A 25,625-nucleotide genomic window follows, 5' to 3' on the forward strand; every position below is an offset into this window, starting at 1 on the left:
TTATATTGACTAAGACAAAGCATGTAGAAAAAAATGTTCGTACTTTTCTCTTTGAGAGCCCCAGACCCCTTTTTCCTTCTCAAGGGCTCAAGACCCCTTTCTCCTCCTCAGGGACCCTGAACTTCTTATCAACCTACCTAGAAATTGCCTGGAGAAGGCAATGGCACCCCACTCCAGTACTCTTGCCTGAAAAATCCCATGGATGGAGGAGCCTGGTAGGCGGCAGTCCATGGGGTCGCTAAGAGTCGGACACGACTGAGTGACTTCACTTTCACTTTTCACTTTCACGCATTGGAGAAGGAAATGGCAACCCACTCCAGTGTTCTTGCCTGGAGAATCCCAGGGACGGGGGAGCCTGGTGGGCTCCTGTCTATGGGGTCGCACAGAGTCGGACACGACTGAAGTGACTTAGTAGCAGCAGCAGCAGAAATTGACTCTCTCAGAAAGATGAGAGTAATTTTATTCCAGAATGATGAGTCAGGAAGATAAAACTTTTTTGTATGTGAGTAGAAAATAAAACTAAATATGAAAAGTAGGTGAAATTGGTAGAAGTAAGCCCTAATTGGACTGACAATTACCAAGGAGAAAATCCTTTAAAGGAAGAAACAGGGTGATATTTAGGAGTGTTATTTTATGATAATACTGAATAAGGGGAAAAAAGGAAAACAATAAAGGGCAGAATAAAGATTGGAAAGGGATCACACAGAAAAATACAAAGTCAGAACAAAATTGTTCTTAGATATTGATGTCCTCTGATATGGGCCTGTACCACCAAATGCTTATTTATCTATGGCGAAGGAAAAAGGAATTTTTACCAGCCTAGCCCAGCAAAACTTAATATCAAAATACACCATTTCATATAGCACACAAAAACAACATATATTTTAGAAAAGCATATTGTATGTGTGCTCAACTTCAGGTTTGTACATGGCTGCTTCAGTGACCAAAAAGAGAAAAGAGAAAACCTCTCATATCACCTTGAGATTCTGTTTTCTGCCATTATGTTTAGTGTTCACAGCCAACAAAAATGCTGTTCAACAACTTGATTTATTTGAAATGAACTCTCAATGATTAATGTATCTGGAATAAACATAAAACTACATGGGCATACCTTAGTAAGTCAGAAGAACACACACACATGTAAATTTTAAGAAGCTGAATCTAAGGATTCCTGTTTTTGAGCATGTCTTTCTACTTACTACCCAGAACACTTGATATATTAGTATTATCTTATCCCAGATAAATAGACATTTTATACTTATTCCAGATTCATTATCATGGGTTACATATAGTTTTTTACTAAAATTGACGATTACATGACTCTGATGTGCTCTTCTGATAGTTCATTTTAAAAACACATAAACAAATATGAAGAATATATAGTAAGACAGTCAAAGCCTGGGTGTTGAGCAGCGTATCTAGATTTGAATGAAGGACCAGGATCAAGTCTTGCCTTGTCATTTTCTAAGATAAGAAAAATCATACAGAATCAGAAAAAAAATGGTATTGTTTCTGAGGGGTATAGAGGAGAAGTCAAAGAAACAGATGATATTTTAAAAGAAGACACATGCTTTTCCTTCTGAAATGTAGAGATCAACAAACCCCTCTTCAATTATATTTTCATCTTAAAATGTGTATATTATCAGAGAGGTGAGAAACTATCTGTGGAAAGATGTTCAGGTCTATGCAGTTTGTTTGTAAATGGTGGACTATCAAGTGGCACCAACTTTGTTAAAACTCTAAACTGTTTTTGTTTTTCTTCTTTCACATGGGAAATATATGGATATCTGATGATAAAAGTGTGTGTTCCATGTACATATCCGTTCTATGTGCTGAATTTCCAATTCATATCCCATAGTAATTATAGTTTATATGCATATATAGGTGATTCATTACTCATCCATTTTAACAAGATCTCTTGTAGTTTTGTGATTATATCTTCTTTACACTAGTAATGAATACTTCCAATGCAAATAATATTAAAAATATAATATTAATTGATTAGGTCCTTTCGCTCACCTTTGTATCACCACGTGTAGCCTCATAATCGAACATATTCCTATCTATTCAATCTTATATTTTTTAGGGAAAAGAGAGAATTAATGAGATGGAATTTGGGTTGCATGCAAGTCATATAAGATTTGCATTATTTACAATAAGTAGAAAGATCATGTATGTTTGGAACATTCAACTCAGGGTTGATTATGCACTTATTTCTCTGAAATCTTTCCACTGTAAGCAGTGATTTTCTTTAAAAAAAATTCTACTCCAAAACCTAAGGGATCCAACACTTCTTCTATCAAAGGAGAAATGGGCATTGAGAAAGTCCCAAGTCATTCTGACAGATCCTTCTCCAATTAAAAAGTACTAAATTAATATGTATGTACATTTAAAAACATTTCCTTTGTTGTCAGTACATTTTCTTGAAATAAAACTAGAGTGACATCAATTCACAGTGTAATTAAATACTAAAACACCAGTAATATTGAATAAACTGTGTATCTAGGAAAAGATTTTTCTATTGCTTTTCATAATTATTTTAAATACATTCACTGTTGGGTAGAAGAAATGGTTGCTTTAAAGGATGCTGCTGCTGCTAAGTGCTTCAGTTGTGTACGACTCTGTGTGACCCCATAGACAGCAGCCCACCAGGCTCTGCCGTCCCTGGGATTCTCCAGGCAAGAACACTGGAGTGGGTTGCCATTTCCTTCTCCAATGCATGAAAGTGAAAAGTGAAAGGGAAGTCGCTCAGTCGTGTCTGACTCTCGTAACCCCATGGACTCCAGTCTACCAGGCTTCTCCATCCATGGGATTTTCCAAGCAAGAGTACTGGAGTGGGGTGCCATTGCCTTCTCCCACTTTAAAAGGTAGTTTTTTGTAAATCATTAAAAGTGGCTATTTAATCATGAGAAATGTAAATCCTACAAGAAGTTAATTACAAAAACAATTGGCTAGAGTTATCCGTTGAACTCCATGGGCTTTAACGGATCAACATGTAGGTAGATTTTTTTAATGGTAATGCCACTGTGCTATATACATTAGCAGTTGGTTGAATCCACATATGCAGGAGGCCAACTCCTCCCACATATTTGGACTTTTGATTGCATGAAAGATTGGTGCCCCCTATGCCCCACTTGTTCAAGGGCTAACTGTGGTATAATTTTTGCAAATTAAAGTAATTTAAAAATCTAAAATTATTTTTATTTTATAGGAATATTACAGTATATTTTTGGTTTTGTTTGGCCACAGTGACTCCTTATTCCCCTCTCATGACATTTTCTCCAGTATGAAGGTAGATCAATTTATGTATCTATATCCCATCCTCATCTTCTCACTCATGCTACCTTAGGGGTAACTTGACTGTCTTAATTGGTGAATGTGGAAAAAGTATTTGGGAGTGCATGGTCAGAGAAATCTGTTTGTATAAATCTATCATCTTGGGGTTCAGATTTAGTAAGCGTAATTGCTGGCATACATAAGTCAGGTTCTGCATTATCAACTTTAAAAATATTTCTATGTACACCTGCCTTTTTGTTCACCTTGTTTTTTTATAGGTAGTTTAGAATTGAAGCAGAAAAGAGAATAATTACAGGACTCCTCAGTTCTGACAATTTTTTTTTCTTTTGCCAACACTTAGAAATTTATTGTTATTGTGTTACAAAATATGGGAGTCTACCCTTTTAATTAATTTTGAAATGTACAATGTGTGTGTGGTCAGACATGTCCAATTCTTTGCAACCCTATGGACCGTTGCCCACCAGGTCCTTTTTCCATGGGATTTTCCAGGCAAGAATACTAGAATGGGTTGCCATTTCGTACTCCAGTGGAACTTCCTGACCCAGGGATCAAACCAGTGTCTCCTGTGGCCGGTGCATTGGGAGGCTGATTCTTTACTACTGAGCCACTTGGGAAGTGAAATTTATGATACAGTGTTGTTAATTATAGTTACCATGTTGTAGAACAGATCTCTGAAATTATTCATTTTATACAATTGAAACTTTATACCCAATGTTCCTGTTTCTCCTCCTCCCAGTCCTCACCATCCCCCATTCTATTCTCTGTTTCTATGGTGTTTGGCTGTTTTAGATATCTTATACAAGTGAACTCATGCAGTACTCAGCTTTCTGCAACTGGCTTATTTCACTTAGCATGGTGTCCTCTAGGTTCATCCATGCTGTCCCACATTGCAGAATTTCCTTCTTTTCTAAGTCTGAATAATATTGAATATTCTATTGTATACACACACAAAATTTATTTATCCATTGATGGGCACTTCAGTTGTTTCTGAATTTTTACTATTGAGAATAATGTGATGAACATAGGAGTGTGTATATCTCTTTGAGGTCTGGATTTCATTTCTTTTGGATATGTACCAAGAAGTGGGATTGCTAAACCTATAGTAATCCTATTTTTAATATTCTGAGGAACTGCTATACTATGTTCATAACAGCTGCGTTATTTAACATTCTTAGCAACAGTGCGCAAACATTTTAATTTCTCCACAAATCCTTGTTACTTTTCTTTTTTTTGATAAGCCTTTTAACCATTTATGTGCCTTCTTTTAAGGAATATTGCTGTTAATTCCATACTTCCAATTTATCCTCCCCACTTCCCCTTTGTTAACCATATGTTTCTTGTATATGTCTGAGTCTGTTTCTGTTTTGTATATAGAGTCATTTGTATATAGAGTCATTTTGTATTATTTTTAGATTCCACAGATAAGTGATATCATATATTACTTGGCTTTTTCTGTCTGACTTACTTTTCTAAGTTGAATATACTCTTAGGTCCATCTATGTGTTGCAAGTGGCAATATTTCATTCTTTTTTATAACTGAGTGATACCCATTTTATATATATATCATATTTTCTTAAGCCAAGTATCCATTGATGGACACTTGGGTTGTTTCCATGTCTTGGCTATTTTAAGTAGTGCTGCTGTGAACATTGGGATTTACATATCTTTTCAAATTGGAGTTTTTGTTTTTCCAGATATATACCCAGGAGTGGGATTGCTAGATCATATGGCAGCTCTATTTTTAGTGTCTCAAGGGAACTCACTGCTCTTTTCCATAATGGTTGCAACGGTTTACATTCTCACCACCACGTAGGAATTTTTTCCTTTTCTCCATACCTTCTCTAGCACTTATTATTTGTAGACTTTTTGATGACGGAAATTCTGACCAGTGTAACATGTTACTGCATTGTGGTTTTGATTTGCATTTCTCCAACAGCATTGTGGGGCATCTTTTCACACACCTGTTGGCTATTTGTATATCTTCTTTGGAAAAATGTCTATTTAGATCTTTTGTCCATTTTTTGGATTGGGTTTTTTTTTTAATATTGAGTTGTATGAACTCTTTGTATATTTTGCTAAAATTTACTAAGGATTAATACATTTATATTCATCAGATATTTGGACATTTAGTTTTCTTTTTCTGTAGCATCTTTGGTATCAGGATAATATTGGCTTCATAAAATGAGTTAGGAAGTGTTCCCTACTTTTCAATTTTGGGGAAGATTTTTAGAATTGGCGTTGATTCTTAATATGTTTGATATAGTTCAACAGTGAAACCATCTGATCATGGGCTTCCTTGTTGGAAGGTAAGATTTATTAAAAAAAAAAAAGAACAGAAGGAAGTTTTCATTCCAGTATTTTTATCAGAACACTTAAACCCCAATATTTTAGCAAAATGATGGAATTTATGCAGTTTTTCACAGTTTTATCAAACTTCTATAAAATTTCCCTCTTTCATGTCAATGGGAAAAATATTTCATCTAATTATCTGAATGTTAATCACTAGATTGATGTATTTAAGCCTGAAAGTGAAATTCGCTCAGTTACCTCTGACGCTTTGTGACCGCATAGACTATATCGTCCGTGAAATTCTCTAGGCCAAAATACTGGGGTGGGTAGCCTTTCCCTTCTCCAGGGGATCTTCCCAACCCAGGGATAGAACCCAGGTCTCCCACATTATAGGTGAATTCTTTACCAGCTGAACCAGAAACCCACTGTGTAGTTACACCTAGTTTACCTTTACTTACTTCCTGGTTTACACATCACCTAGCCACTATCCTTTTATTATAAAGAACAATTACATGATGACAGATACTCTCGTTGTATTATTATCTGACACAGCAAAGTCTTAAGTGTATTCAACAAATGCTGAGAGAACGTCTTCTATTTTACAGGTGCATTGTAAGTTTCTGTATGTATCTACTGAATTAATTGTAAACTATACACATTTTTTAAACTATGTGTTTTATGGACACTTACATACAAGGTAAAAACAATCTACTTCATAAATAGTTTGAAAAATCTGAAATTAAAGACAACAGAAGCTACTATAGAAGTTTTTTTTTTTTTAATTTTCACTTTTATCCTCAAATTATTAAATACCGTGTTATCTTTCAACTTGATGTTTGTATATTACTGAATTTAAGTTGGGGTGATATTTAGTTAGGCTAAAGTCTACTTCACTAAACCTTTCCAAAAATCTGAAGAATATGATAAGGTTCACAGTAATGTTATCCATAATTAGCTTTATTTTTTTTGTTAAAAATAAAGCTTTATTTTTTTGTTAATTTAGGTCAACTCTTCAAAGTTTATTGCTTGCCACTTGAAGATTAATAGCTCAACAAGTGGAACTCTGTACTTTGAACTTTTTTGAAATATACTACATTATTTTGTATATAGTATGATTATTTATTTATTTTGATAAATATAAATCTTTCATAATAATAATTTAATCCTGTAATAGACACTATTATAATCCTTTAGGCAAGAGAAATGGAGGCACATAAGAGATGGATACATTTCCATAAGTTGTGTCTCTGGAGTCTGTGATCTTCAATTAGTCAGTTCAGTCATGTCCAACTCTTGCGACCCCGTGGACTGCAGCACATCAGACTTCCCTGTCCATCACCAAATTTCAGAGTTTGCTGTGATCTTAACAAATTCAAAGACTGCCTCTCTGAAAAGCTTTTTGTAAATAAATGGTTATGATCATGGGTGAATGATGGTTTCCAATTTTTTGTCCCCTTTGCCATTGCCTAATTGATAATGAGGGAGAATTTATTCCTGGATAATGAGAGTTATTTTAATATTTCATCACTCATGTTATTCAGATTGTGTTTGTTCATGTGCTTTTTACTATCTCACTCACTAAACACCTCCTATGTGTTAGGTTCTGTGGTATGCATTGAACAAAACCAAAAGGTTTCCTGTGTTTGATTACCTGAAGAGTGAGGAAAAGCTAAGATACATAAAGAGAATTAGTTATTTATTATTAAAGGTTCAGTTGCTCAGTCATGTCTGACTCTTGTTAACCCCTAGACTGCAGCATGCCAGGCTTCCCTGTCCAGGAGCTTGCTCAAACTCATGTCCATTTCCATCATGTCAGTGATGCCATGAAACCATCTTGTCCTCTGTCATCCCCTTCTCCTCCTGCCTTCAGTCTTTACTAGCATCAGGATATTTTCCTACCAGTCAGCTCTTCACATCTGAAGGCCAAAAGTGTTGGAGCTTCAGCTTCAGCATCAATCCTGACAATGACTTTTCGGGATTGATTTCCTTTAGAATTGACTGGTTTGATCTCCTTGCTGTCCAAGGGACTCTCAAGAGTGTTTTCCAGCACCACAGTTCAAAAATATCAGTACTTCGGTACTCAGCCTTCTTTATGGTCCAACTCTCACATCCATACATGACTACTGGAAGAACCATAAGTTTGACCATACAGACCTTTGTTGGCAAAGTAATGTCTCTGCTTTTTAATATACTGTCTAGGTTTGTCATGGCTTTTCTTCCAAGGAGCAAGCTGCTTTTAATTTCATGGCTTCAGTCACAATTCACAGTGATTTTGGAGCCCAAGAAAATAAAGTCTGTCACTATTTCCATTGTTTCCCCATCTAAAAGCCAAAGTTAAAACCACAATGTCATATGTGAAGTCTCATTGCTTATGGTACAGGAATAGCAAAATTTGTGAAATGTTATCTCCTGTGGAGACCTTCATTCTGAATCTCTAGCAACCATGAAACATATTTATGAAGCACCTCACTGCCAGTCATTGTACCAGATGTGCAAATAAAACAACACAGCAGATGACAAACATGTCTCTTACCACCAAAGAGTCTAACCCCCCCCAGCCATCTCCATCACCGGTTGCCCGTTCATTGTCCATTTGCTAGTGCTCTCTCTGTCATTCTTCAGTTACTATTTCTGATTGCTTGCAACACAAACACAGATGCCACACAAACATTCTCACACACATTCAGAGATTATGATTCACTCATCAGATAATGCAACTGATTGGAACATGCTAGCCAGAAATGTCTAATAGGAGATTTTGGTTACTCTCCTTCTTTCTAGGTATCATGCATTTTAGCTAAAGCGATATGTTTTCACTTAAAGATGATTGGAACAGGAACCAAAAAAAAAAAAAAGGACTTGTTTAAGCCAGATTTAGTATTTGAGTGACTGTTGCAGTTAGGATTAAATGATATTGTGTACATAATGTTCCTTGAAAGATAACAGACATTCAACAGATTAATTATTTGCCTATATGAGAAAATGTATGAAAGTAATTTTAAACCATAAAGCAATATGTATTTTCTCCCTTTCTCTCTCTCTCTCCCCTATCTATCTCAATCAGTCAGTCAGATTATTATGTTTAATATTCATCTTATTTTATTGCCTGTCTAAAGTGATTGTGGTAGTGGAAAACTATCTTTTCTGTTGAATCATTCACATCACATTGGTTGTGGGACAGTTGTTTTGGTAGTAATAATTTCGTTGTATCCTAAAATTATATTTAAAATATGAAAATTGGCTTACTTATGTGGAAGATCAGTAGTATTTGTCATAACCGTGAATCTTTATTTCCATGCTTTCTGGTTCAGAATTACCTTTTGCTTTGTAGAATTCTTTTTTTGTTTTTTTTTAATCACACTTTGACCAAGGGAAACCTCCCTAACAAAGCATTAAATTTTGAAATCTAAGTATGAATTATCTCTGCGTTCAGGAGGGCATGGAGTTGGAGTCTGATGAAGTAGAATGAAAAATGATCTATGGATCCTCTCCAGTTTCTGCTGTTTCATTCTCTGATACAGAGTTGCTTTGTTAAAGAGACGGCTTCTTTATCAGGATATTTATGATGATTGCATGGGTATGGTGTGCATGCAGTTACTTCATTCCCTTTCTTTATTAACTTCTGACTTTTTTATTATCATGCTTTTTCTTTTTGCTATAAATAGTTAATTATTACCTTGATAGCACTGAGTAAAAACTTCTAGTTTTTTACTTGTACTAACTGCATTGTTTGACTAGAGATTTATTTTTGCTAAACCCCTACCATGCTAGACAGCCATAAACCAAGGGACACAGTGCATTAAGGGAAAATCCTTCTTTTGTGGCAATTCAACCCAAGGGAGTGTGTATGATTCCAAGTTCATTTAAAGAAAACAACAACAACAACTATTTATTAAGGGCCTGTAGATTTTGTCAAAGAGGTGTAGTTACCATCATTTAAACAAAGAGTTCCACTAATCAAATCTTAGAAAAATATATTGCTTTAATTAAGCTGTCACTGTTGACCAATATTATTACTGTTGATTTGTTAAAATAAAGTTCAATAAAAGGTCTCAATAAATTTAGTAGCAATCCTGTTGATTGTGGTGTATTGTAATAAGAGAATAAATTACTTAAATTTTAGTAACCAACTTCCAAATAAGTTCAAGATAATGCATAAGGATGAGTGTGCAATCTTCTTTATTAAATGTGTGATATGTTTATATCTTTTAATCTAATTCCCTGGTGTAAATTCATGACATGTCAATACTAAAATGTCTGGATAAAATTTAACATTTATAATTTTATAATTCCTTAGACATGATAGGTACAGAAACTTGCTTATTTCGGAAATAAGCCATGTCCGTGGATTAGTCCATATATTTCCAGTTGTATCTTTGGTATTCATGGTCTATCTTTCTGTACTAGTGAGCTACTTTGTGGTTTCTTGAATTGACCATATGGATTACATATGAATTATACACATGAGTCTTTTTCCCTAGGACGTCCCCCTTTTCTAACATAATATTCTTAATTTAAAATGCTCCCAAGTAGTTTGTGCATACTTCTGTGTTGCTGTTGTTTAGTTGGCTCGGTTGTGTCTGACTCTTTGCGATCCCATATACTTATTTCCCCATCTATATGCCATGAAGTGATGGGACTGGATGCCATGATCTTAGTTTTTTGAATGTTGAGTACTTCTGTGTTAGTACTTATTATATTACATGGCATTCGTATGATGTTGGTGAGTATAACTGTGGTGTCTACATCTTTAATCTTTATAGCCATATCGAACAGAAAATTATCTGGCACATGTTAGATGTTCAAGATATCTCTATTGAAAAAAATTAACAATTTTAACTTCCTTTCAAATCTAAATATATCTTTCTTGGAAAATTATACTGAAAGAATGACAAGGTGAAAATTTCCTTTCTTATCTAATCATAACATTTATCAATAATATATCTAATTGATGATGCGCCAGAAATAATTGGTTATTATTTTGTATGTATTTCATTGCATACAGCAAATTGAATGCATTATTTCATTAAAAAATTAACAATTTAGTTCACATGAAAGACAATTTATAATTTATATTCAAAATAACTGTCTAAGAAAAAGCAGTTTTTATATTGTTCATGTTACTTGGTATAAAACTAGATTTCCTAAAGCAAATATACATGTATTATAATCTGCCTCTAAAAATTATTAAAAATATAAGTGTCTCTTTGGAATCAAGATAGAATTCTAACCCCAAACTTAAGTCTTTGCCCAATTTCTACTTATTTCTAATATATATTGCTATTAAACTCTTTCCCTTTACTACAGATTATATGTGAATTTCATGAAAGCAAAACTAACTTCAAACATCTATCACTTAAACAAGAACATGTTTGTTATTTTTAAGCAATAATATATGTTTTATATAAAATATGGAAAAAATTTCAGTAAATGAAAATTTTCTAGTATTTCTCAAAAGTGTTCCTTAATTATTTCCTCTTCTATTTTTTTTTATAAATATGAAATTGCCTGAAATCATTTGAAGTGCAGAATACAGACAAAAGTATAAATAGAAGCTGGGGAATTGATAGGGTGACATGGATTCAGAAATCAGATTCTCCCTTCACAACCAGTTTTTCTCTGTGGTTCAGTTTATTAGAACTAAAGGTCTCTTTCAAAATTATTTGACCATTTAATTCCTGATTATTGGATATAATTTAATAATATGATGCTTCTGGAGAATAGCAAGCAACAATGAGGTGGTAAACTTACCTATTGGCTAGACTCCAAAAACAAGGAAAGTATAAGATCAGCTATAGTTACCAGTACTAAACATCCAAAATGGGATAGAGAAAATTTTAGCCCAAACCTGGCTATTGTCAAAGGAGGCATGGTAGATGGAAAAGAAATAATTTAATTGAAATTATTTACAATATGTAATATAAATATGGTCTAAGAAAATAAATACTCCTGTTTTATAACTTCTTCCATGCTTTTGAAACTTTTGTAATGTTTAAACTCTACTGCCTCAGATTAAAATATTTTATGTTTAAAAATAAATGAAGAATAAATAAAAGTATAAAGAATAACATAACACTCTACCTCCCAAATAGATATAACAACTGCTGACACTTCAAGCTGTTTATTTTGTATCTTTTATTTTTAAAAGAATAACATATTACAGCAAGAAAAACATGAAAAATAGAATATTATAAATCAAACTCAGAATTTTTCACTCCATAATTTTCTTTTCTCCTAACCTTAAGTTATGTCATAAGCAAAGTGAAGTTGGCATGTATGTATACCTCCTACATTTTTATGCTGTATATAATAGTAATAATACCCATTTAATATATTTTAAAAAGCATAAATTGTACCATGCATGCATGCTAAGTCACTTCAGTTGTGTTCAATTCTTTGCGAGTCCATGACTATAGTCCACCAGGTTCCTCTGTCCATGGAATTCTCCAGGCAAGAATACTGGACTGCGTGGCCATGGCCCTCTCCAGGGGATCTTCCCGACCCAAGGATTGAACTTGCATTTACTGAGGTTCCTACATGCAGGCAGATTCTTTACCTATGGGAGATTTTACCATACATTATCTATATTTTGATCATTTCCTTTTTTTCCCACTAACATGCCATTTTGGTGACTTATTCATGTCTAAAATAATGCTCTAGTTCATTCGTGTTATCTGCTTTATAGTATTGTATGAATATATTTTCCAGGATATTTCTCTTTATTCATTCTTCCCTCCTTTTCTCCCTCCCTCCCTCCTTTCCTTCCTTCCTTGCTTCCTTCTTTTAGATATATTTTATTTCGTTGTTGTTGTGCATTCAGTCTGATGGCTGCAATTCATATTCCTTTCCCCATGATACCACTTTTAAATTGTTTATATTTCTGCTTTTATAATAGTTGTCTTTGGATTTTTACAAATATATTCAATTGACAATACACTAAAGTTTGTAGCTTTATCCTCCGCCTAAACATTTCAGGATTCAGAATGCTTAAATATTGATTTTCCTCACATGTAGCCTTTGATGTTATTCTATATTGTCTTAATTCTATAGTTTTAACTCACCATTGTAAATTATTGTGGTGCATATTGAGATTTACTAAAATCATTAATTTTTATGCTTACTGTTGATATTTTCACCCTACACCCTTCTCCTGAATTTTGTATATTTCCTTCTTTTCTACCCAAGTACATTGAGCAACAATATATGAAGAACATTCTGTTGTATCAGAAAATGTCTTCGCTGACAGTGAAGTTCAAATGGGTCTCTTCAATGACAGTTCAGATGGGTCTAGAATTCAAGGGTCATAGATATTTTCCTTAAGCAGCTTGAAAATTATATTGTATTTATATATTTTATTAATGTTGGTTATAAGTCACGTAATAATCCTTTTGTTGTTCCTCTATATATATTTTGATTTTTCATATGATATTGCTTATATGTGAAATCAAAAAAAAAAAGATATAAATGAACTTATGTACAAAACAGAAATAGACCCACAGACATAGAAAACAAACTTATGGTTACCAAAGGGGAAAGCCGAGGGAGGGATACATTAGGAATTATGGATTAACATATACACACTACTATGTATTAAGTAGATATCCAACAAGGACCTTTTGTATAGTACAGGGGATTATACTCAATATTTTGTAGTAACCCATAAAGGAAAAGAGTCTGAAAACATAGATATGCATGTATCATGATGCATGTATACATGAATCAGTTTGATGTACATCTGAAACTAGTACAACATTGTAAATCAACTGTGCTTCAATAAAAAAAAATTAAATCAATCATATAATTATCTCAATAAATGCAGAAAAAGCATTTGACAAAACTCAACATCCAATTTGTGATTTAAAAGAATTAGCTCATAAAAGTAAGTATACAGGAAACATATCTCAACATAATAAATGCCATTTATGACAAAGCACAGTTAAAACGCTTCTCAGTTTTTTCCTCTAAAATCAGGAATGAGGCAAGGATGCCCAGTCTCACAAGGTGGGACTGTGGGACTCAGAGATACAACCTACTATGTATAAGATAGATAAGCAACAAGGATATATTGTATAACACAAGGAAATATAGGCATTGTTTTATAATTATATATTAAGTACAACCTATAAAAATATTGGGATCATATGATGTATGCCAGAAATTAATATTATCTATCAGCTATACTTCAGTTGTAAAAATCTAGCTTTAAATTCTGTTTCTGGCATCATATAATTCTCTCATTTATATCTAATTTTTGGAACTTCAAAAATATGAATATTTCTAAGTCAATTTATAAAATGTAATTTAGTATTTTATATTTTTGTAATAAGAAAGAACTCCACATCAGCTAGGGTTGCTTTATTGTCTGATGTGCTTCATCACATACTTAAGTCTTAGAATTTGTTCACATCATTGGCTAAAATTCTTAGTACTATAGCAAGGGATGTGGTGCCTGTGCATCTGGAGCCTTAAGAATTGCTTATGTCACACTGAGTGTGTATGGATGTTTGTTTGTACATGTGTGTTTAGGATGTTAAGTTTTGAGTATTCTTTTTTGCCAATACATATTTAAATAAAATTTGAATTTAGGTCACATGTTAAATAATTTATCAATATCAAATGTTTATGATCAGAAATAAACATCAGAAAAATCCCTCAAAACTCAATTGCAATGAAAAAAGGAATTGGATAAAAAAAGACTAGAGCTTATATTTCTGTTTTCTTTAATGTTATGTTTTATTTCATATTAAGAATAATCTGAATTTCCTGGTGTATATTTACAATAAAAGATTGTGTCTTTCCCTTCTTCTAAAATTTCTTAAGAGAAAGGCTGACGTTACTGAATTGAGACCTGTTTTACTTCCAATGTAGGCCTATGAAAGTGAAAGTGAAAGTCACTCAGTCATCTCCGACTCTTTGTGACCTCATGGACTATACAGTCCGTGGAATTCTCCAGGCTAAAATCCTGGAATGGGTAGCTTTTCCCTTCTCCAGGGAATCTTCCCAACTGAGGGATCAAACCCAGATCTCCCACATTGCAGGCAGACTCTTTACCAGCTGGAGCTACCAGGAAAGCCCAAGAATACTTGAGTGGGTAGCCTATCCCTTCTCCAGCAGATCTTCTTAACCCAGGAATGAAACTGGGGTCTTCTGCATTGCAGGTGGATTCTTTACCAGCTGAGCCACCAAGGAAACCCATCTAGGCATATAGTGCTATAAAATTCCCCTGAATACTGTTCAACAACATGCCACAAATTTCTTATTTTTCTTTTTTTGACTCATGAGTTATCTAGAAGTATTTTATCTAGTTCCAGTTTGGGGACATTTCCAGGAAATTTTATTTATTTATTTATTTTACCACAAATAAGATCTTTTATTTGTCACCATCAAGTCTGCATTTTAAACTGATTCTTGGACTGGTGGCTCGTATCCATCAGCTCGTTCAACTTTAGCACATGTCTCATCCCCAGTAGCTTTTCCAGAACTACTACCTTCACCATGTAGCTCCATGAGTTTTCCCAATTCAAATTTGGGCTTCTTCAGCATTTTTACTTTTCTAATGAAGACATCATGGAGTGGATAAATAGATTGGCAAGCCTTTTCTATGTCTTTTCCAATGCTATCTGGAATCAATTTATTGACCACCTCTTTCAAATCATTGTCTGCACCTCTGGGGTCATGATTTCCATCATCTGGTGCACCTGCTGGTGCTGGGTGTAAGAGGTCTTCCGAATCTGACTGTTGCGCTTTTTAGTAAAACCCACACAGAACAGACGAAGCAAGTAACCATCGGTAGTCTTGACATCAACGTGAGCTTCAATCATGGTCTGCCATTTTTTGACCATGGAGCACATTTTGTCACGGGATAAGATCCATACCATGAAAATTAGGCAGGTTTTGCCCTGAACATCCTCAGTAATTAGCTTGAATTTTCTAAATGCTACTTCACCATTCTGCAGATCAGCAAGACTCACTTCAAAAACACGACCTTTGAGGCCATCAGATGCGATTTTGGTTCCTTGAGTTCTCGTGACCAATGTTTTCCCAATATTCCTTATATTGAACATAGCTGGTGCTTTCACATCATACCAGTCTTTTTTAGAAAATGGGTCAACCACTTTCTTTTTGGCTCCCTTTTTGCCTCCTTTCGTAAGGCACTTGTTCTTGTCGATCGCCATGGTGCCGCTCAGAGAGCCAAAAGGTATTTATTTTTTTTAATTGCAATTTAATTTCACTGTGGAAAGAGAACATACTAAGACTTGAATTTTATCTATTGAGACAATTTTTTATGAGCCAGAATAAAGCCTATCTTGATACATATTTCACGTCCACTTGAAGAGAATGTATACAGTGCTGTGTCTGGTAGAGTATTCTATAAACGTAAAATTACAATAAGTTCATTGATGGTGTTAAAGTGTTTCATATCATAAAAGATGCTTTTTCTTATTCTATTATTATTAATAGATACTTAAGAAACTAACTTTAACTGTGGATTTGCCATTTATTCTTTCAGTTTTAGAGCATGACTTTATATATTTTGAAACTTTTTATTAGGTGAAATTAATTTAGGGTTTTGTCCTCTTGAATTATTTACATCTTATAATTATGAACACACCTTCTTTATCTCTGGTATATTCTTTGCTCTGAAGTAAGGGTTTTTTGTTGTTGTTGTTGTTCTGTTATTTGTATAATGATCCCAACTTCCTTCTGATTAGTCTTGTGTAGAGTATGTTAGCCCATCTTTGAATTTTAACTTATTTATGCCTTTATATTTATGGTGTATTTCTGGCTATATAGAATAGGTTCTTGCTTTTTTTAATCCAGTTTGACAATCTCTGCCTGTTAACTGGGATGTTGAGAACATTTTCCATTTAGTTTGATTATCAGTATATTACATTTAGGTCTATGATCTTGCTTTTTTTTGTCTTATTTGTTCCTTACTCCACTTTTGCTCTTTTTTTTTTTTTTTCCGCCTTTTGGCATCTTAAATATTCTCACCACCAAAAAAGAAATGGTAGATATGACATATGGTAGAGATAGTGGTGTTAACTACTTCTGTGGTTGTACACATTTTGATTTATATAACTGTATCAAATCAACATGTAGGACCCCTTAAACTTACACAATGGTATGTGACAATTATATCTCAAAAAAGCTGGAAAATAGTATTTTACTATATAGTATAAAAATTTTTTACTTTGTTTTGTCTCATTAGCTTACCTCCTTGAAAGAATAAATTTTTGTGGGAAAAAAGCATTTCTCATTGCATTTTTATTCTCACTATGAAATGCACAATTTAACATCAAAAGGTACATTTTTCAGATATGAAAAGAATTTTGTATTTATTAATTCATATCAAAAGATTTGGCTTCCAAGTAGTAATTTAGACTGTAGAGCTATATATTTAAAGCTAATCAAATTTATGATGGATTTTTTCCTGCATATCTGCAAAAGTGACAAGCTAGTTAATTTAAAAGTATGGATTGATTAATAACTCTGTCTATGAGTCTTTATTTGTAGATGAATATAGTTGTGGCAAACTAATTTTTTAATTTTAAAAGAATGATATGTATGTATTGTTAAAGCTATTTTTAAACAGTCTTGTAGTTTTTCAAGAAATCTTAAAATTAGCTGAACAGATATCTTTTCCGATTCAAATAAATAAAATCTCAAAGACAACTTGAAGACGCCTTCATGACTGTTTAGTAAAAGGAAAAATTTTAGCTCCCTTCCACTATTGGCTAGTTTTTACTTCACCAATAGATCTTTGAAATCCTCTGGCCCTTGCACTATACACTTTAGATTCTGTTTCAAATTTTAAAATAATCGTCTTTTAATTTTACAGCATAAGTGCCTTAAATAGAAGGTGGCAACTGTCTTTTAGAATATATTATACATGTTATTTTTGTTCTTGATTGCTATAAAATCAGCTGAGATTTGGTGATTTCTCTTTTCACTCACTGGAGTTATAAGCTGCCCTGTGTTAATAGTAAAGTTCATGAATAGTGATATCATATTAATTAAAGAAGTGTCATTTCAAAAGTGTACTACATTTCAAAATGAAGTGATGCTCCTCATTACTAATACTCCTAATACTCCGCATTAGGGAGTTTGAGCAGAGGGCTTCCAATAACGGCGCTATGGTTTTAACAGGACCATTTTGGCAATAGGATTAAGAAGAGACTAGGTGTGAAACTGTCTAAGCAGGATACCAAATTTCAGACTATTGTCATAATCCCAGCAAGAGGTAATGGTGAATTGGTTCGGGTACTAACAACTCAGTGAAAGGGGTTATATTCTCAATATATTTTGAAGGCAGAGTTAGCAGTATTTTCTGATAAATGGGATATGAAGTATCAGAGCAAAAAAAAAAAAAAAAGGAATGAAGGATGACTCTAAGCTATTTCTTCTGAACAATTACAAGTGGAATAGATATGCCATTAACTGAGAGAGTAATCAACATTATTTATTTCCATTCATTTTCATTCATTCTCTTAAACCTGGCAATTTGATTCTACTCCAAACACTGGAAATAAATTGGACCTTCAGATGCCTTCCTGCTTGCCTACGCTGCAGCATTTTATTACTTTGATCTCTTAGGAAACTCTTCCCCCTTAACTTTCATATCACTTGTCATTATTCCTACTTGGCCAAAAGTCTTTGCTGTATGTTTCTTTCTCAGTCACTGTTTGTGATTCACTTTCACATTCACTTTCACTGATTTTGGTATACAAAGCAATTAACAAAATTGTGTACCTATTAATAAATAACTTAAATGTTGACTGAATGTGATTTATTCTTTTTTGCTCTAGGATGTACTGCTGTTAGCATGACTAAATATAGAAAAACAAAGGCATTTTTCTCAAGTGACTAAATATGTATCAAACAATATAAATATGGCTTCAGAAATTTTAGCCTTATTCAAGAAATTTAACAATATCATTTAAAAGGGTTAAGTATTCTTAAACCAGAGCAATTTAATAGAAATGTTTGTTGCATTTCGTAAAATGACTTTACTTAAAAATGTATAGAATTTCTGAAATGATTTCATTTAGCGTGAATGGTCACTTTTAAATGGCTTCCATAAGTATTTATAGAATAAAAATCATTTCATGCAATTTATGAATATTTTCTATTATTATTTCAATTTCAAATTATTACTGTGAGTTATGTTTATGCTGTGGCACCTCTGTTTATTATCCTTCACACGTGGGGCAGTGATTTATTTTTCAGATATACAGATTTCATGATTTATAGGCGTACTTTAATATTTTTTGTCTTGATTGCCCAAATGTTTTGCACCTGTTCTTGTGAATATGTGTTAGTCTTAAAGTGATTTAACACAATCGCAAACCCTTAATGTAATGCTTTATCATGATCCAATGTGATTATATTGTGTAATGCAACCTTAGCTTATGTTTCTACACTCTTTGAGCTTTTAACGACCTATATCCTGTAGCTAATGAGAAATATTTCATGCTTTAATGTGATCAATGAGAGATAAGATTTTTATCCATATAATTCAAAGTTTAGATTAAGTAGTTCTTTAAGATTCTCTGGACTTCCCTGGTGGCTCAGAGGGTAAGCCTGTGAAAGGTTAGTACCTTTAAATGAAGTTATTAATATTCTTTTGAATATATGTTCTCATACCGTTTACTTTCTTCCTAAAATACTTTTCTAATTAATGTTTATCAGTGATTTTGTTTTGTGTTTTGTTTTCTTTTAACCAGTTAGAAATAATGTTGTTTACTTCCACTTTCTTGTTTAGATTTTGGAAGGAATGGTATAGGATTGTAAATATATGTTTGCATTTATTTCCCTTTAGTTTTAGAAAGAGAAACATTGTGAGTTAAATATTCTCTGATTGTGATGAACTGTGTGTCTTTCCAAGGATGTTTTATCAAAGACTTGAGGACACTAAAGACTGTTGGCTGCTTCTTTGTTTTTTTACATATAAAATGCATGTGTGTAAAGTGGCAAGCCTTATTGGGAGTTACTTAACAAATTAGACTATAATGCCAACTTAATAAGTTTTGAATCTTCAACATTTCATTATACAAAATCTAAATATTTTTAGAAAATTTCTAGTGGTAATAACTAATAACATATAACAAATTTCAATTTTTACATTTGTGAGTGCTAATATTCATATAGACTGGCTCACAGGGATGGTGTTATTACCTGTTGGGAGGCAATTTTCCATGGTGTTTTTATACATTGTGTGACAACTTTTGTCCTTAACTATCTTTTCAAGGATGTTTCTGAAGCAAGCAGACTTAGAAGAAAGAGATGTTATCTTCCTCCATGGCAAAAAATGGATTGTTTTGAGTTTACTTTAATCAAAATAAGATCTCCCTCTGGAGAAAGTGTTGAAGAGGCTTGCTGAAACCCTCTTACAGAATTGGTTTTTTTCTAAATTCAGAAATCCTCCACTGTAACATAAGCCTACTTTATAGTATCCATCTAAGTCATTCAGCATCACCACCTTGTTTCTTGGGATGGAAGGGAATTGATGAGAATCTGAATCTTGTATTGAGTAATAAAGTTCTTGTCTCTGATCCAAGAGTCTACTGTCAGTCTTAAGTGTGGAATGCTGACATATTAACTTAGAAGTAGAGTAAAATCTCTGACCTTTGACAGTTCTTGACACTACAGTTGTTTTACAGAAGAAATAACAGGCTCAGGCAAAGTAAAAAACTAGCCCAACTCCCTAGAAGTCATTAATAACATATAGAAGTAGAACCTGGTCTCTGGCTCTAGGTTTGTGCCATTACATGATGCTGCCTCTAAGCATGTGGACTTTCACCCTATAATGTTAAATTTATGTATCTCGGAAAGTGACAGAAACTAAAAACACAGTCAGGACTCTCTGGCAGTTAATTTTAGTAGTGAAGACTTATTCAGACATTAATAAAACAACATATATTCATTAAGATTCAGTTATGTATTCAGTATAGCTAACAGAGATATTTTTTAAAAATAATATATTTTTATATTAAAAAATTGACAAATAAAAATAATGATTGTTTCAGAGTTTTGTAGCTGTAGTTTTAAAATTGTAGTTTGGTTTTGAAAATTTTGTTCCTAGAATTTGTAAAGATCAAGAAATAAATAATATGGAGAGAGTAATACAAAACTCTCATCTCCACCAGTACCTTTTTTCTCCAAAATGCTTCTCTCCCTGTCCCTCTTTTACTCTCTCTCTAATAAGTACACATGCAAATGTATTTTGTGATGACTTTCAAGAGGAAATCACATTGCCTAATAGACTATCACGAGTAGTCCTACAATTTTTGTTTAGGATTCAGTATTCTTGCTATCATAAGGCAAATTTACTTCAGTGTTGGGAAGGCTGTCTATGAGGAACACCAAAATGTAATAAAATTTTGAACTAAAAGTTTAGACACTACAATCTACTCTCATCTGTGTCACCAGCTGTATGACCATTGTCATATCACTTAACTTGTTTGCTTTTCAATTTTTTGTCCTAGGGAAAAAAAGTATTGATCATTTTCAATTATTTTAAAGGGCTTTCACACACTTCCACCAGTTCTAGCAGTTGACATTTCTTGATTTGGAGTAAGAAATATGAAACTTTCAAAAGAAACATAGGTCTCATTATTGCATTACATTACTTCATAAATAATTGAATACAATAAGCATTAGCTTCCCTCATAGCTCAGTCAGTAAAGAATCTGCCTGCAATGCAGGAGACCTGGGTTTGATTCCTGGGTCGGGACGATTCCTGGGTCAGAGAAGGAAATGGCTATCAACTCCAGTATTCTTTCCTGGAAAATCCTATGGACAGAGAAGCCTGGCAGGCTATAGTCCATGGGGTCATAAGAGTCAGACATGACTTAGCGAGTAAACCACCACCTCCAAGCATTAGCTACTATATTTGATCTATTTAATATTCTTTTTGTGTTCTACTTATATCCATACTAGCAGTAATATTTCCTTGCAATTTTCATAAAATAAACTGCTGTTTTATGTTAATGCTGAATTTCATAATAATCTTATTTGCCAATAACTTATAGATAGTAGGTGTATGTAGTTCATATACCACTACTATGTAATTAAGGGACCAAACTTAAAATTTTAATTGCATATAAAATAAAGGACATTTTATATTGTCCTCTATATCATAGTCCAACTCTTGGCATCCTATAGTAATTACAGTGCTATGAAAATTGTGTTATTCTATTATTACTATAGAGACTATGAACAAACTTCAAGATAAAATAAAATTCAATCTTAAAAAAGTGAAAGTAATAGCAGTCACAAATAAAAAGACATGTGCTTCTTGGAAGAAAAGCTATGACAAAACTAGACAGCATATTAAAAGGCAGAGACATCACTTTGCCTACAAAGGTTTGTATAGTCAAAGCTTTGCTTTTTCCAGTAGTCATGAACAGATTGTAAATTGGAACATAAAGAAGGCTGTGCACCAAAAAATTGATGCCTTCAAATTGTGGTGCTGGGGAAGACTCTTGAGAGTCCCTTGGAAGGTACTCTTGGAAGGTAAGGAGATCAAACCAGTCAGTCAGTCATAAAGGAAATCAATCCTGAATATTTATTAAAAGAACTGATTCTGAAGTCAAATCCTATACTTTGGCCATCTGATGCAAAGAACTGACTCATTGGAAGAGACCCTGATGCTGGGAAAGATTGAAAGCAGGAGAAGAAGAAGGTGGCAGAGGATATGGTTGGATGGCACCACCAGCACTGAGTTTGAGCACAACTCTGGGAAACAGTGAAGCACAGGGAAGCTTGTCATGCTGTATTCCATGAGGCCACAGAGTCGGACCTGACTTAGTGGATGAACAATAATAAAAATACATATGCCCCAGCTTATGTGCTCATGTAGAGTTTTATTTGGGACATTCAGTTTTTCATTAAAGAAGGAAGGCTTTTTACATAGCTTGCATAATAATCTTTCTTTGTGCTTTGTTAGGTAGATATAATAGGAAATTTGAATGATAAATCATCACAGTAATACATTTTGCAATAGTGACTGTATACAGATGTCACTTCTTCATCCTAACAGTTTGTTTACTAAGGTTATTTCTGGGTTGCATGTTATTGAGTGAAATGTATCAACTAATAAGTAATTTAGAGTAACTTCTGACTTTAATCATTTTATCATTATTGATATTGAAAAGTATATTTTTAAGTAAAAAATTGGTACTCATTCTAAAATGTGACTTATATGTTATACAATAAGGAAATTATAGTCCCTTTTGATCATTCAGGTGATTTTGTATTTTCAAATGAAATTATTTGTACCAATATTTTTATCAGTGAAAATGTTCAGTTCAGTTCAGTTCAATTCAGTCGCTCAGTCATGTCCGACTCTTTGCGACCCCATCAATTGCAGCACGCCAGGCCTCCCTGTCCATCATCAACTCCCGGAATTCACCCAGACTCATGTGCATCGAGTCGGTGATGCCATCCAGCCATCTCATCCTCTGTCATCCCCTTCTCCTCCTGCCCCCAATCCCTCCCAGCATCAGAGTCTTTTCCAATGAGTCAACTCCTTGCATGAGGTGGCCAAAGTATTGGAGTTTCAACTTTAGCATCAGTCCTTCCAAAGAACACCCAGGACTGATCTCCTTTAGAATGGAAATGTTAGCTCAGAATTAATTCAACATCATACCTCATATACTTATCAATGATTTTGTTGTAAAATCCAGCCTAATTCTACAAATGAAAAATATTCAGTGCCGAGTGAGCTGCTGCTGCTGCTACTGCTGCTGTTGCTAAGTTGCTTCAGTCGTGTCCGACTCTGTGCGACCCCAAAGACGGCAGCCCACCAGGCTGCCCCGTCCTCAGGATTCTCCAGGCAAGAACACTGGAGTGGGTTGCCATTGCCTTCTCCAATGCATGAAAATGAAAAGTGAAAGCGACCCCATGGACTGCAGCCTACCAGGCTCCTCCGCCCATGGGATTTTCCAGGCAAGAGTACTGGAGTGGAGTGCCATCGCCTTCTCCAGCCGAGTGAGCTAACACATATCATTTCTATCACTAACTTACTTAAAGGCAGTTATTAATATAACAGAGTAGAAACAATGGAATTAGGTTTCTCATAATGTTGTACATCCATCAGTCAGTTCAGTTCAGTCACTCAGTTGTGTCCGACTCTTTGCGACCCCATAAATTGCAGCATGCCAGGCCTCCCTGTCCATCACCAACTCCCAGAGTTCACTCAAACTCACGTCCATCGAGTCAGTGATACCATCCAGCCATCTCATCCTCTGTCGTCCCCTTCTCCTCCTGCCCCCATACTGGCAATCAAATTCATTTTTATTAGAAGTGTGTGTTAATCACTCAGTCCTGTCTGACTCTTTGTGATCCCATGGACTGTAGGCAGCCAGGCTCCAGTGTCCATGGAATTCTCCAGGTAAGAACACTGAAGTAGGTTGCCATTTCCTTCTCCAGGCTATCTTCCTATCACAAGGATTAAACCTGGGTGTCCTGCATTGCAGGTAGATTCTTTGCTGTCTAAACCACCAGGGAAGAGGATCATTTTAGTTAAATTAATCCCAATTCTGTGAGCCATTTGCTCTTTACTTTCTGCTTAAATGTTTCTATGTATTATTGAGTTTCCAAGTAATTTTATTCATCGTCATATTGCTCAAAGTTTTGCTGCCGTTTTCCTATTTTGTTTTGTTTGTATGTTTTTTATACCCCAATTCTAAAAACTTAAATTTTGTTCTGAACTTCTTTTTTTTTTTTTATTTTCTTTAAAAAGAATTCACAGGAAATCCTAGTTGTTGTAACAAAGCATTTTTTGAATTCTATCTTTTAAATCAATTACATGAAACAATATTTTACCTCCTCCTTTTAGGTAATGATTTTTTATCAGTTCAGTTCAGTTGCTCAGTTGTGTCTAACTCTTTGAGACCCCGTGGACTACAGAGATTATGGAGATTACATAATTACAGAGTTACAGAGATTATGCTGCTAAGTCACTTCAGTCATATCCGACTCTGTGTGAACCCATAGATGGCAGCCCACCAGGCTCCCCATCCCTGGAATTCTCCAGGCAAGAACAGTGGAGTGGGTTGCCATTTCCTTCTCCAATGCATGAAAGTGAAAAGTGAAAGTGAAGTCGCTCAGTCATGTCCGACCCTCAGCGACCCCATGGACTGCAGCCTTCCAGGCTCCTCCATCCATGGGATTTTCCAGGCAAGAGTACTGGAGTGGGGTGCCATTGCCTTCTCCACTACAGAGATTATGGGAGAGCAAAAAAACCTCATTGGTTATGGCTCAGAAATTCTCTATTTTCTTATTTTCTCACTATTGATCATCAATAAACCTTAAGGCAAGAGATTTGCAAGTCAGCAGCTTCTACAGTTGAAGGGAGAACTATGTTTTTAGTCTCTTTCCAATTCCTCAAACATTACATCTCAGATTATATAAACTATACCAATGATAAATTTCTAGTTTCAAAAAAGATGATTTATACATAACTTTAAAAGAACATCTGTTTCTTCCATTGGCTGAAGCAGTACCAGCACTAACTGAGGCTGAATCACCCCCCTGGGCAAGTGGTTGTCTTTCACTTCTGTAATTTTGCATGTGTGGGAAATCCCAAATAAATCCATCTTCCCCTTGTGCTTTTATAGGTACTCAAATGCTCACAATCATAAATCTAGTTGTTGTAACAAAGCATCTTTTGAATTCTATCTTTTTAAATAAATTACATGAAACAATATGTTACCTCCTCCTTTTAGGTAGTGATTTTTTCATATTTAAGACTAATTTATTAGGCTGAGAATACAAAAAGGATACCATTTCTTCACCTACACTTCACTATTTCTGTTGCTTGAAAGCTAAGAGAAGCTTTGTATTTTCTAAATTTTACTTTCCTTCATAAGCTTTTAGAAATTTAATATATTATATACTGCTGAGTTCTTTGTCTATACCCAAAGCATTTGCCTTTATCTCCACATAAATGTCCACCTATAGTTAGAATTTATGGTTGCTATGATCTTAGAGCATTTTTAAAGCACTTTACACTGTGTGATATTAAGCAAAAG

At 34.1% G+C, this 25,625-nt stretch overlaps 1 protein-coding gene and 1 pseudogene across 1 annotated transcript in view; one reads left to right on the forward strand and one right to left on the reverse strand.

Moving 5' to 3' along the window:
- Positions 1 to 25,625, forward strand: part of NEGR1 (neuronal growth regulator 1) — a 1,040,237-nt gene that overhangs the window by 137,041 nt on the left and 877,571 nt on the right. The window lies entirely within an intron of this gene.
- Positions 14,947 to 15,769, reverse strand: LOC133245343 (small ribosomal subunit protein eS1-like; annotated as a pseudogene).

This window comes from Bos javanicus, chromosome 3 (assembly GCF_032452875.1).
Source record: "Bos javanicus breed banteng chromosome 3, ARS-OSU_banteng_1.0, whole genome shotgun sequence".
NCBI lineage: Eukaryota > Metazoa > Chordata > Mammalia > Artiodactyla > Bovidae > Bos > Bos javanicus.